This window comes from Hylobates moloch, unplaced genomic scaffold (genome assembly GCF_009828535.3).
Source record: "Hylobates moloch isolate HMO894 unplaced genomic scaffold, HMol_V3 SCAFFOLD_17, whole genome shotgun sequence".
Classification (NCBI taxonomy): Eukaryota; Metazoa; Chordata; class Mammalia; order Primates; family Hylobatidae; genus Hylobates; species Hylobates moloch.
Genome location: NW_026652292.1, coordinates 21,308,213 through 21,319,924, shown reverse-complemented (window position 1 = coordinate 21,319,924; position 11,712 = coordinate 21,308,213). Strand labels below are relative to the sequence as shown.

Sequence of the window (11,712 nt, the reverse complement as noted above, 5' to 3'; positions counted from 1 at the left end):
TTAGGAGGTCGGCACAAGATAGAGATCATAAAGACCTTGCTGATGTAACAGCTTGCAGTAAAGAAGAGAGCTAAAACCCACCAAAACCAAGATGCTGATGAGAGTGACCTCTGGTGTTCTCACTGCTGCACTCCCGCCAGTGAGGTGACAGTTTATAAATGTCAGTAAGTTACCCTACGTGATCTAAAAAGGGAAGGCATGAATAATTCACCCCTTGTTTAACATATAAGCAAGAAATAACCGTAAAAATGGGCAACCAGCAGCCCTCGGCGCTGCTCTATGAAGTAGCCATTCTTTCATTCCTCCATTTCTTTCTCTCTCTCTCTCTCTTTTGAGGCGAAGTCTCGCTCTGTCGCCCAGGCTGGAGTGCAGTGGCGCGATCTCGGCTCACTGCAAGCTCCGCCTCCCGGGTTCCCGCCATTCTCCTGCCTCAGCCTCTCCGAGTAGCTGGGACTACAGGCGCCCGCCATCTCGCCCAGCTAGTTTTTTGTATTGTTAGTAGAGACGGGGTTTCACCGTGTTAGGCAGGATGGTCCCGATCTCCTGACCTCGTGATCCACCCCCCTCGGCCTCCCAAAGTGCTGGGATTACAGGCGTGAGACACTGCGCCCAGCCTATTTTTAATTTTTGTATTTTATTTTTATTTTTATTTTGGTGAACACAATATTTTCTATTTGTGGTTGGTGAATCCACAGATACAGAGGGCTAACTGTAAGTCTCTTTGTTTTATTCAGAAATCTGCAAGGTAAAAACATCACCAAGTATGACTATTGTTCCCTACGAAGGCGGGGTAATAAATCAATCAATGTTGTAAATTTTAAATCACCCTAAATATTATCTAAAATGATGGAATAAAAAAATAGAAATAAGTGTTCTTAAAGTTTCTTTCTACTGGACACCACTGTCCCATAACATCAGGGAATTATAGGGGAAAGGTTATAAGCCTAATTTCCTAGAACATGAAAAGAGATTAAACTTTGTTATTGGCATGAAAAATGAGAAGCTCAATTTGGGATAATTTTTATTATTCTTTCCATTATAAGATGCATAGTACACTAATCTAATGAGTGCAAATAAGATTGACTTGTCATTAGATATATAAAGTATTTCGACAGCATCACTTTATTCTCCTTCAATCTCCTAATGTAGTGTGTGATTCATGTCACACAGATATTCGTTCAAAAAGGTGAAGATATCAATCTCTAAGTTTTTCAGTGAGTTACAAGGATGTCCTTTGATGATTGAATTAAATGACACAGAAAAATGCCCAAGTTAGTCTAATGTACTCTCATTAAAATGCACGTATGTTTTACCTAGTATAGGTTTTTCTATTGGCTATGCACCTACGGATATATATTTTTTAATGCATTCTGATGGAAAATTTCTTACTGGAAAAAATTTTTAAAGATCACATTTGGTGAATAACATGTGAAAAGGTGTTATTTGTTTTGCTCAGTCTGGATTTTGTCCAGAAAATAATACTTCCCTGTATTCATACTGAAGACACATACAATTGTTACATTGGATTTTCACCTGCAAAGTGTTGTGATGGGTATATTAGCATTTATATAGAAAATATGATTTTTTACAATGAATACCAATTATTTTTACTTTTTACAATATCTAGCACTCAGGATAAGTGTATGGTATAAACTCAGAATATAGGTGAATGCCAAGTCATGTATTCTATAATATACTAAATTCCCATAAAATTATAGGTATGTTGTGCTTTTCTTAGTTATCAGAGGAATGTATTTTTGGTGATTAATTTTAGAATTTAGTATAAACTGTATATATGACTGGTTAGTTTTAAAGACCAAATAAGAAAAGGTGAATGGGAACAGCCCTCAGGAAAAAAATGATTGGTAAAAATTTAATGGAATTTTACATCATACAAGCATTTTTTACTCCATGAAGGGGGATGAGATGGTACGGTTTGAAACAAAGAGATGAAATTGGGCAAATGAAGTTAAAAGTACTGGCAACATAAAGTTCACTGCTTAATGTTAACTGCTTATTTAAGAATATCTTTCCATAATTCATTGAATTCAGACTGGTTTGTGAAAACTAATTATGCTCCAGGCAATTAAGATATAGCAAAAATTAGATATTATCTTGTCTTCAAGAGATATAGGCTGCTATCCTAGATATAGAGAAGTAAACTGGTGATTTTCCTAGAGTAAAATAAATGTTTTGACAAATGAATATTCAGACTTTTATGGGATGAAATAATAGAGGCCTGTAACCATCTTGGAAAATGTGGCATAGAGCTGAGTCCTGGTGGCTGCTCAGAAGCTAACTCAAGAAAGAACTGGGAAGAGCATTTTCAGTCATGAAAGTGTAGTACATAAAAGCTAAGAGTTGGGAGAGATTATACATAAAGTATAAATGGAAGAGTGCTGAGCCAAGTAAACATATGGGCACCAATGCATGCATGCTTATTTGTGATGCATAGATGGTAGGGCACAGGACAAAGACCCTGCAAACATAATCCTCAGTGTACCACGGAAATAGCACAGCAGTTTGTTTTCGTCTCCTTTAGGAAATTTGAGGAATTATACTTAAGATAGTTTATAAGAATAAAGCAAATTAAAAATACAAATATATAAAGAAGGCAAAAAATACCACCTAGCTCTCAATATTTGGTTTTCAGCCTCAATGTTATATTTTAATATATTTTAGCTTCCAGTTATTTTTTGGGAGGGTTTGTAGTTGCAGATTATATCACTCTCCCTTCTGCTTTGAGGAACTGACAAAGGAGTCTGACCTAAAATGGTAATTTCATTTACAGACGAATCTGGATGACTAAACTCATCAGGGACAAGGCTAATATGGCCTCTTGGGTGCTTTCCCTTCAAACTGAACTTTCCTAAAATCTCAGAAGTAGCAGTACCATACTCAACCTAGAAGAAAGGTAAGATTTCTATAAAGAAACGAACAAAACCATCAGTGTAGCATGTTTTTAGTAGTGTTGGCATTGTTCATCAAATAGTACTTGTGTTTACTGTGGGATACTGAAAATTAGTAATAATACAATATTCTAATCAAATAATACCTTATCCCTTTAAGAACCAAGGTTCTAGATGTGGTGAAAGAACAAATAGAGATACAAGATAGAATAAAGTTTGTAAGCCTGAATTCCATTTGGAACTCTCAGAATGGAATCATGAATCTCTTTTATATAATACTTTTCCTATAACTGCCAATGGAAAGGCTTAGAAACAGTGAAAGAAGCCTCTTCTTTGAAGTATCCTGTGTGAAAAATTACTGCTAGTGTCCAGACTGTGGTCCTGAAATAACATATTTCACTAAAAAGCCAATATGATGACAGGGATCTCCATAGAAACAAATTTATTCCTTGTTTGAGGCAGAGCATGGACAACATGGACCATTTTGATAACCAATTAGCACAGGAGTAAAATAGCTAGTAAGGATCTTATTAAGAAGACTCAGGAGACAATTTGAAGCAGTATTCGCTGGCAAAAGATGGAAAATTTGTATCCAAGAAGACACTGAATGAAGCACATCCAAATATATCAACCATACTAAATCCGTAAGTTCGTAACAGTATTTAAGATATAAGTTGTCAAATGTGATGTGTTGTCAGGAAGCAAAGGAACAGTACCAAGCATTTATCTTGCCTTTATTAATGAACTAAACCATAAAATAACCATAGGTCTATAAGGTAAAATGTATCTTTTTAAAAGTATTCTTTTATCCTAAAAGAAGGAAAAATAATGTAATTATAAGAAAATTTGTGATAAACTAATAAATTAGTGTATCTAGCCATTGAACATCAGCTCATACAAGAAGACATATAATAAACATTATATGACTTTTGATAAAAGAAAAAAATGCCATCTATAAAGAAGTCTTGACAGAACGTCACACACATTATGACTGAGTCTCTAGCCAAGCAAACCTCAGTGAATTTTTTTTTTAATTGTAGAAACGGACAAGCTGATTTTATAGCTTAAAATTAAATATAAAGAATATGGAATGTCTAAACAATCTTAAAAGAGAACAAATTTGGAGAACTTACACTACCTGATTTTAAGACTTATTGCCATGTATCTAGACTGTGGTTTTTGTGTAAGAATAGATATAAAGAACAATGGTGTGAAAAACAGAAGCAAGAACAGACATCTTACATGTACTAGTTTAATAGCTTTTTGACCAAGATACCAAATAATTTCAATGTAGGTGAAGTAGTCTTTGAACAAATAAGGCTAGGACAATCGGATACAATCTTTGTGGAAGAATTAACAACAGTATTTAACATCCAACTAACATAATATTCAGTTAGCACGTAAATATAACACAGACAGATGTTTAAAAGTTGAAATGTATGAAAGATAGGCAGAAACACCAGAAAACATAGGAAAGATCATTGTGAAAATGAAAACGTAGAAAAAAATTACTTATGACCTTGATGGAGGAAAGAATTTTCTAGAAATGACACAAAAGTATTAAGCACATACCAAACAGATACATTTTATTGAATCATATTACTCACTCCCTTAAAGATACATTTTAAAGATGAAAAGTATGCCTCACAAGGAGAAGAAAATGGTTGGCATGCTTTATTAGACAAAGGACTTGTTTACACACTTTATAAGATATCTTTAACTTTATGAAAGTTAACAACCCAACAAAAAAAGGTCAAAGATTTCAACACACACTATCCAAAAGAAGTTAAGTGAATATGACATAACCAAATGAAAAGAAACAAACATTAATAGTCATCAGGGAAATGCAAGTTAAGTCACAACAAAATACCACCCCAAAAAACAAGAATGGCTAAAATTAAAGACATTCCACATACTGGTGGAGATGGGAAATAATTTATCGTGCATTGCTGTTTAGGGTGTAAAATATTTTGGAAGTTTCATATAAAATTAAGAACACACTTCCTATATAAAGGAGTAATTTCAACCCTAGGTATTTAAACAAGAGAATGACTTGCACACAAATGTTCATAGCAATTTTTTTTTAAGTACAGAACTAGAAACAATACAGATACCCATCAAAAGCAAATAAATTAATATTGTGATATATACATAGAAATACTACTTGGTGATATAAGATAATGAACTGCTGATATCACACATGATAGCGAAGATGAATTTATGAACAGCATGCTGAGTTACAGAAGACAGAAACAGAAGAGTATAAATGTTAATATTTTATTTATATGAAATCTTAAAATAGTCAAAACTAATCCTTAATCATAGAAAACATCTGTGGTTTTTTGAGGCTGCAGAATGGGATTGTGGAGTGATGGGATGAAGATAACTACAAAGAAAACTTCAGTAAATAATCTGATTTGGCTTTGCCCCCACCCAAATCTCATCTTGTGTTGTAATCCCCATGTGTCTAGCAAGAGACCATGGTGGGAGGTGACTGGATCATGGGGGAAGTTTCTCCCATGCTGTTCTTGTGAAAGTGAGTGAGTTCTCAGGAGATCTGGTGGTTTTATATTTTCTAAGGGGCTCTTCACACTTGGCTTCTGACTCTTCTTTCTCCTGCTACCATGTGAAGAAGGTCTTGATTCCCCTCCAACTTCTCCCATGATTATAGGTTTCCTGACGCCTCCCCAGCCATCCTGAACTGTGAGTCAATTAATTCTCTTTTCTTTATAAATTACCCAGTCACAAGTAGTTCTTTAGAGTAGTGTAAAAACAATTACAGTGAATTATAGAAATATTTTATTATTATGGTTGAACTGCCTTGATTATATATTTTTATAATGTAGCAAAGTATATGCCTAAAATGTTTTTTTAAAAATAGGGAAGCTATACTTCAATAATGTAGATTATTTAAACAATTAAAAATATGGGAAGTAGAATGACTTTTTCTGTTGCTCTAAAATCTTGCAAACATAAAATAGAATATTTGTAGTGTTGTGTTTGAGGACATGTTACACATCGATGCCTTGGTTTGAGTGCTATGAAAACTAAAAAATATTTTCTAAAAATCTCTCTTAAATTCATTATGAAATTTTACTTTAATATAAAATTAATTAAACCATGTCCCCATTTTATTTCAATAGGCAATATACTATTATTGTTCTTTAGAAATAGGATTATCTCCAAAGTGATTTGAGATTATGATGTTAAGATAAAAAGTGAACATAAATATTTACACAATATTCATGGCCTTTATTCACTGGTTCATTGCTTTTTATTTTGTTTTGTTTGCTTTGTGATCTACTTCTCAGTTCAGCAAAAATGTCAATTCCTTAAATAAACTCATTATACATACTAAATGAGTAAATATGCTCTTTATAAATAATATTATCATGTTGAAACTTAATAAAAATGCCCAAAGATAAATTTTAAAAAAACCTTCTGTAACTATGATGTTAATTAATCCATCTGGAAAGCAATAGACTATTTAGACAAATAAGTTATATGCTTCTGTATAGAATAACAATTTAAATAAATCACCAACCAGAAAAGAGACAAAAACATTGTGTATTGGTACAGCAAAATGAATGCTAGACTTTATCTCAAGTTCAGTGGAGCTATATGAAAATCTCAATTGAATGGCAAAGAAAATAATGAGAAATGCTTTTAGGCTTGAACAGCATTTAACAGAAATATCAACCAAAACAAACCCCACGATTTTAATGCGGCAGGAATTGAGGAAACCTGCCAACAACTGAAAATCTATTTTGTAGTGAGTATAAAAATGTGAAGGTGATTCCAAGGAATTCAATTGAAATAAATACACATGAACCGTGATTAACAGGATTGGAGACTAAAACTAGCTAAACTCTGCTGAATAAAGCTGGGTTAACAGCCAAAAGAGAGATGTTTTTCTAAATGATACCTTAAGTCTATTTAACTTTTAAAAAATGTTTCTTTTTTTGTTGTGCTAAAAATTATATATGATTTATCCTCTTAGAATTTTAAGTGTGCAACACAGTATTGTTTAAGCACAATGTCCTGTAGCCAACTTTAGAATTTTTCAACCTGCATGACTGAAACTTTGCACTATTGAACAGCCATTATCCATTTTCCCCTTACCTCAGCCCTGACAACCACCACTGTACCTTCTGCTTTCCTGAGTTTGCCTTCTTTAGATACCTCACACACGTGGAACCACGCAGTGTTCGTTCTTGGTTGACTGGGTTGTTTTACTTAGCATAATATCCTCAGATTAATCCATTTTATAGCATATGACAAGATTCCCTTCTTTTTGTGGCAGAATAATATTCCTTTATGTGAATATACCATATTTTCTTTATCCATTCATCTATCAATGGACATTTGAGTTGTTTCCATATCTTGCAAATCAGACTGCAATACCATAAAAATGCACATACCTCTTTGAGATCCTTATTAATTTTAACTTTTATTTTTGGTTCAGAGGAACACGTGAAGGTTTGTTATATAGATAAATTGCATGTCATGGGGTTTAATATACAGATTATTTCATCACCCAGGTAATAAACATAGTACCTAATAGGTAGTTTTTTGATCCCTTCTCTTCTCCCACCCTTCACCCTCAAGTAGGTCCTGGTGTCTGTTGTTACCTTCTTTGTGTCTATGTGTTCTCAATGTTTAGCTCCCATTTTTAAGTGAGAACATTCGGTATTTGATTTTCTATTCGCATGTTACTCCAGTTCACTTAGGACAATGGCCTCCAACCTCATGCATGTTCTGCAAAGGACATGATAGGATCCCGATTTCAATAATTATAGATAGATACCAGAAGTGTGATTGCTAGATTTCATGGTAGTTCTACCTTTAATTATTTGAGAAAACTCTATACTATACTGTTTTTTATAGATGCTATACCATTTTGCGTTCCCACCAACAATATACCAGGGCTCCAATTTCTGCTTCACAATACTTGCTATCTTTTTGTTTGTTTGTTTGTTTGTTTGTTGCTTTTCTGATAATGACCATTCTAACAGGTGTGAAGTGATGTCTCATTTTTGCTTTTAATTTGCATTTCCCTGATGATTACTGAGGTTGAACATCTTTTAATATCCCTGCTGGTCACTTGTACATCTTCTCTGGAAAAATGTCTATTCAAATTCTTTGCACATTTTTTAGTTGGATAATTTATTTGTATGCTATTAAATAGTAGGATACATCTCCTTAAATTTTAACAGTATTTAACAACTTTACAATTGACAAGGCTTTGGTTAGCATGTAAGAAATGCAGTGCAATATATTGGGATAATGTAACAAATTTAACAGCAATCTGCAACTGATATTCAGCATATCACTAATAAAGTAATAATGCTTTAAAACACACACTTATTGATCAAGATAGAACTATATCAGCTATGTGTCCATTAACGTCCAAATTAGTATCATGTGAGTTATATTTCCTTTCAAAACGTCTCTCATTTGATGAACTAAATAATAATATTGTGAAGAAAAAATTATCTATCATCTCCCACCTCCATTAATGTCAAAAAAGGAGTTTTATATAGACAAAAGACATAAAACACAATTTCCTACTATAAATTTTAGATGGATGGATTCTACCTATAAAAGATTTCATCTATGATTTCTTTCTGCCTTAGAGACATTTTGTAGGGCAACACTTTTAAATATTTCATATGAAATCTTGTAGCCTGATGAAAAATGAATGGCTTCTGAATACTTAATTATGTTTTTGTTAAATTTTAGTATGGTTTTCTTTTTTAAAACTCCATTGGTCCTCTTTTATAATTTTGACAAAACAAAATTAATTTAATAAAACATTTGGTATTTTAAAGCACCTTAAATTCTACTGATTAAGGGAAATCACCATTACCATTTTAATATATTTCATTCCAACCTTTTGTGTATATTTTATGTAGCTGCTATTATAAATTATACATACAATTCACAATCCTCATTTTATAATATAATGATATATTGAACATTCGTCTTATTGAAAGTATTTTATAACATTAGTTTGAGTGTGTTCTAAGTTTATAGTTATTTTATTGTAAGGCTAGAACATGCTGTAGCTTTTCTCATACCATTAAGATTTAACTAATTCATGTATTTTTCTTTTAACTTTTGATTTTATATGTAATGGCAATTGGAAGAATCATTTTTAAAATGTTTATTTCCACTGGGAAAATCCTCAAAATGAATTCTAAACAAAAAATCACCCTAATTTTTAGATGTGATATACATTAGGGTATGTATGTCTGAATAGATTGTCAATTATTCTCTCATCATTTTCAAATCCTACTTTATTTCTATCTATGCATGTATCTATGAAGTGTTATATAATTATATATTTATGCTATCTTTATGGCAACATATAGTATTTACTACTTTTATAACTTTATACTTAGAATGATCCACATATTATTCACTTTATTAAATATTCCTAGTGCAGGATGCACCATTGTAGAGTCTCATACTTTATATTTACCTAATCACTAATTGTTGGTTATATTGGCCAATCTATTTGAAACTTAAATTTCATTTTGATGGAATCACTTAATCAACTCTGTATATTTCTCATCATTTTCTTCATAATGAATGGCATTGGTCATCCAGTTGATATTATAATCTTAATCTTAAAAAATTTAATATATCTTTTCATACAATTCTCTGTACATTTTCACTGTTTTTCTCTAAGAAGAAGGACTATTTTCTACATATATGATAATATTAGTGTTGACATTAAGTTGTTTTACCAATTTGATAGAGGCAATATATGAATTATATGAATGTGCTGTTTTTCCTTGCATACGAGTTTTATTAATACTTCTCTTTTTCAGAAATAATTATCAGTACATTTTTTTCTTTTAAAATAATTTTCTATTTTTTATGTCTATTTTTTGCTTACTGAATTTTGTTGAACTTTTCCTCCGGTTTATTATTTGCTTTTTTATTTTGCCCTAGTAATTCAACAATCACTTTTGTCTCTAATTTTTATTGTCAAATGTTTTGACCTTTCCTCTTGTGATCTATTTTGTTTTGTATGCTAAGCTAAATCTTATCGACCTCACATTGACTTTAATTCTGACCTTTGTCAGTGATTCTCGATCTTTTTAGATGATATATAGTGATAGTGTAAGAAACTCAATGTTTTCTTCTGGAACCATGGGAATGGAAGTGGGGCTTGGATTTGAAGAGCAGCAATAATGGCTGGTACTTGAAAGAAAGACAGTTTATTAAATTTCGTGTAAACCTGAAGAAATTGATTGCTTTTGCCATTATAGTGCATTATTTACCCTTACTTTTAAAATTCGAATGTTTAAAAGTCTACTCTAAGAATAAATGGGTGATTCTTCTTTACATTTAATAGTATCCTAGTTGAGATTGTTGGTAGTTTTGTGGCTGAAAAAAATATGAAAACAGGGTGTTTTTACAATTTTATTCAACTGGAATTAATGGTGGTTTATGTGTAAGGTAATTACAATTTTATCATTTGTACTTAAAAAAAGGATTACCAAAACAGTATATGTTTTGTTTTGTTGTTGTTGTTGTTGTTTTGAGATGGTGTCTCTCTCTGTCACCCAGGCTGGAGTGCAGTGGCACCATCACAGCATCTCAGCTCACCACAATCTCTGCCTCCCGGGTTCAAGCGGTTCTCCTGCTTCAGCCTCCCGAGTAGCTGGGACTACAGGCACACGCCACCACGCCCAGCTGATTTTTGTATTTTTAGTAGAGACAGGGTTTCCCCATGTTCCCCAGGCTAGTGTGGAGCTCCTGACCTCAGGTGATCTACCCTCCTTGGCCTCCCAGAGTGCTGGGATTACAGGCATGAGCCACTGTGCCCAGCCATGTATTTTTTAAGTATGTTTCTTCCCATTGATTTTAGGATACGTTGCTTTCTGGTTTTAGTCTCTACTACACCCGTGTGAGTTTCCAGAGGGTTTAAATTTGTGATTTACAATATTTTCTGTTATTTCTAATGCAAACCTTTTTTTCATTTTTTTTTTTGAAGATTCCTGGTCTATTTATAACAATGTATTTATTCCAAGAGAGGTTTATTTGCTTGACAAGTTTAAAATCTTTTTTTTTTAAATTTAACTTCTATTTTAATTTTGGGGTACATGTGCAGGTTTGTTAATAGGTCAACTTGTTTCGTGGGAGTTTGTTGTACAGATTATTTTGTCACCCAGGTATTAAGCCTAGTACTCATTAGTTATTTTTCATGATCCTCTCTCTTATCTCAGCCTCCACTCTCCAACAAGGCCCAGTGTGTGCAGTTCTGCTCTATGTGTCCATGTGTTTTCATCATTTAGATCCCACTTATAAGTGAGAACATGTGGTATTTGGTTTTCTTTTTCTGTGTTAGTTGCTAAAAATAATGGCCTCCAGCTCCATTCATGTTTCTGCAAAGAATATAATCTTGTTTTTTTTTTTTATGTTTGCATAGTAATCTGTAGTGTATATGTACCACATTTCCTTTATCCATTCCACCATTAATGGGTATTTAGGTTGATTCCATGTCTTCCTATTGTGAATAGTGCTGCAATGAACCTACATGTGCATGTGAGTTTATAATAGAAAAATTTATATTCCTTTAAGTATATATCTAGTAATGAGATTGCTGGGTCAAATGGTATCTCTGTCTTTAGGCCTTAGAAGAATTGCCATGCTGTCTTCCATGATGGTTGAACTAGTTTACACTACCACCAACAGTATAAAAGCATTCCTTTTGATCTGCAACCTCATCTGCATTGGTTATTTTTTGATTGCTCAAATAAATAAGAAATGACACAAACAAATGAAAAGA

General features: G+C 32.8%; 1 long non-coding RNA gene across 2 annotated transcripts in view; it reads left to right on the top strand.

The window, feature by feature from the left end:
- The first annotated feature begins 3,220 nt into the window (after positions 1-3,220).
- The window catches only part of LOC131381672 (uncharacterized), a 99,114-nt gene continuing 90,622 nt past the window's right edge, over positions 3,221-11,712 (top strand). For both annotated transcript variants that reach the window (XR_009210554.1, XR_009210555.1), the window contains exons 1-2: positions 3,221-3,553; positions 5,490-5,612. This is a non-coding gene — a long non-coding RNA (uncharacterized LOC131381672). The remainder of the gene's footprint in view (positions 3,554-5,489; positions 5,613-11,712) is intronic.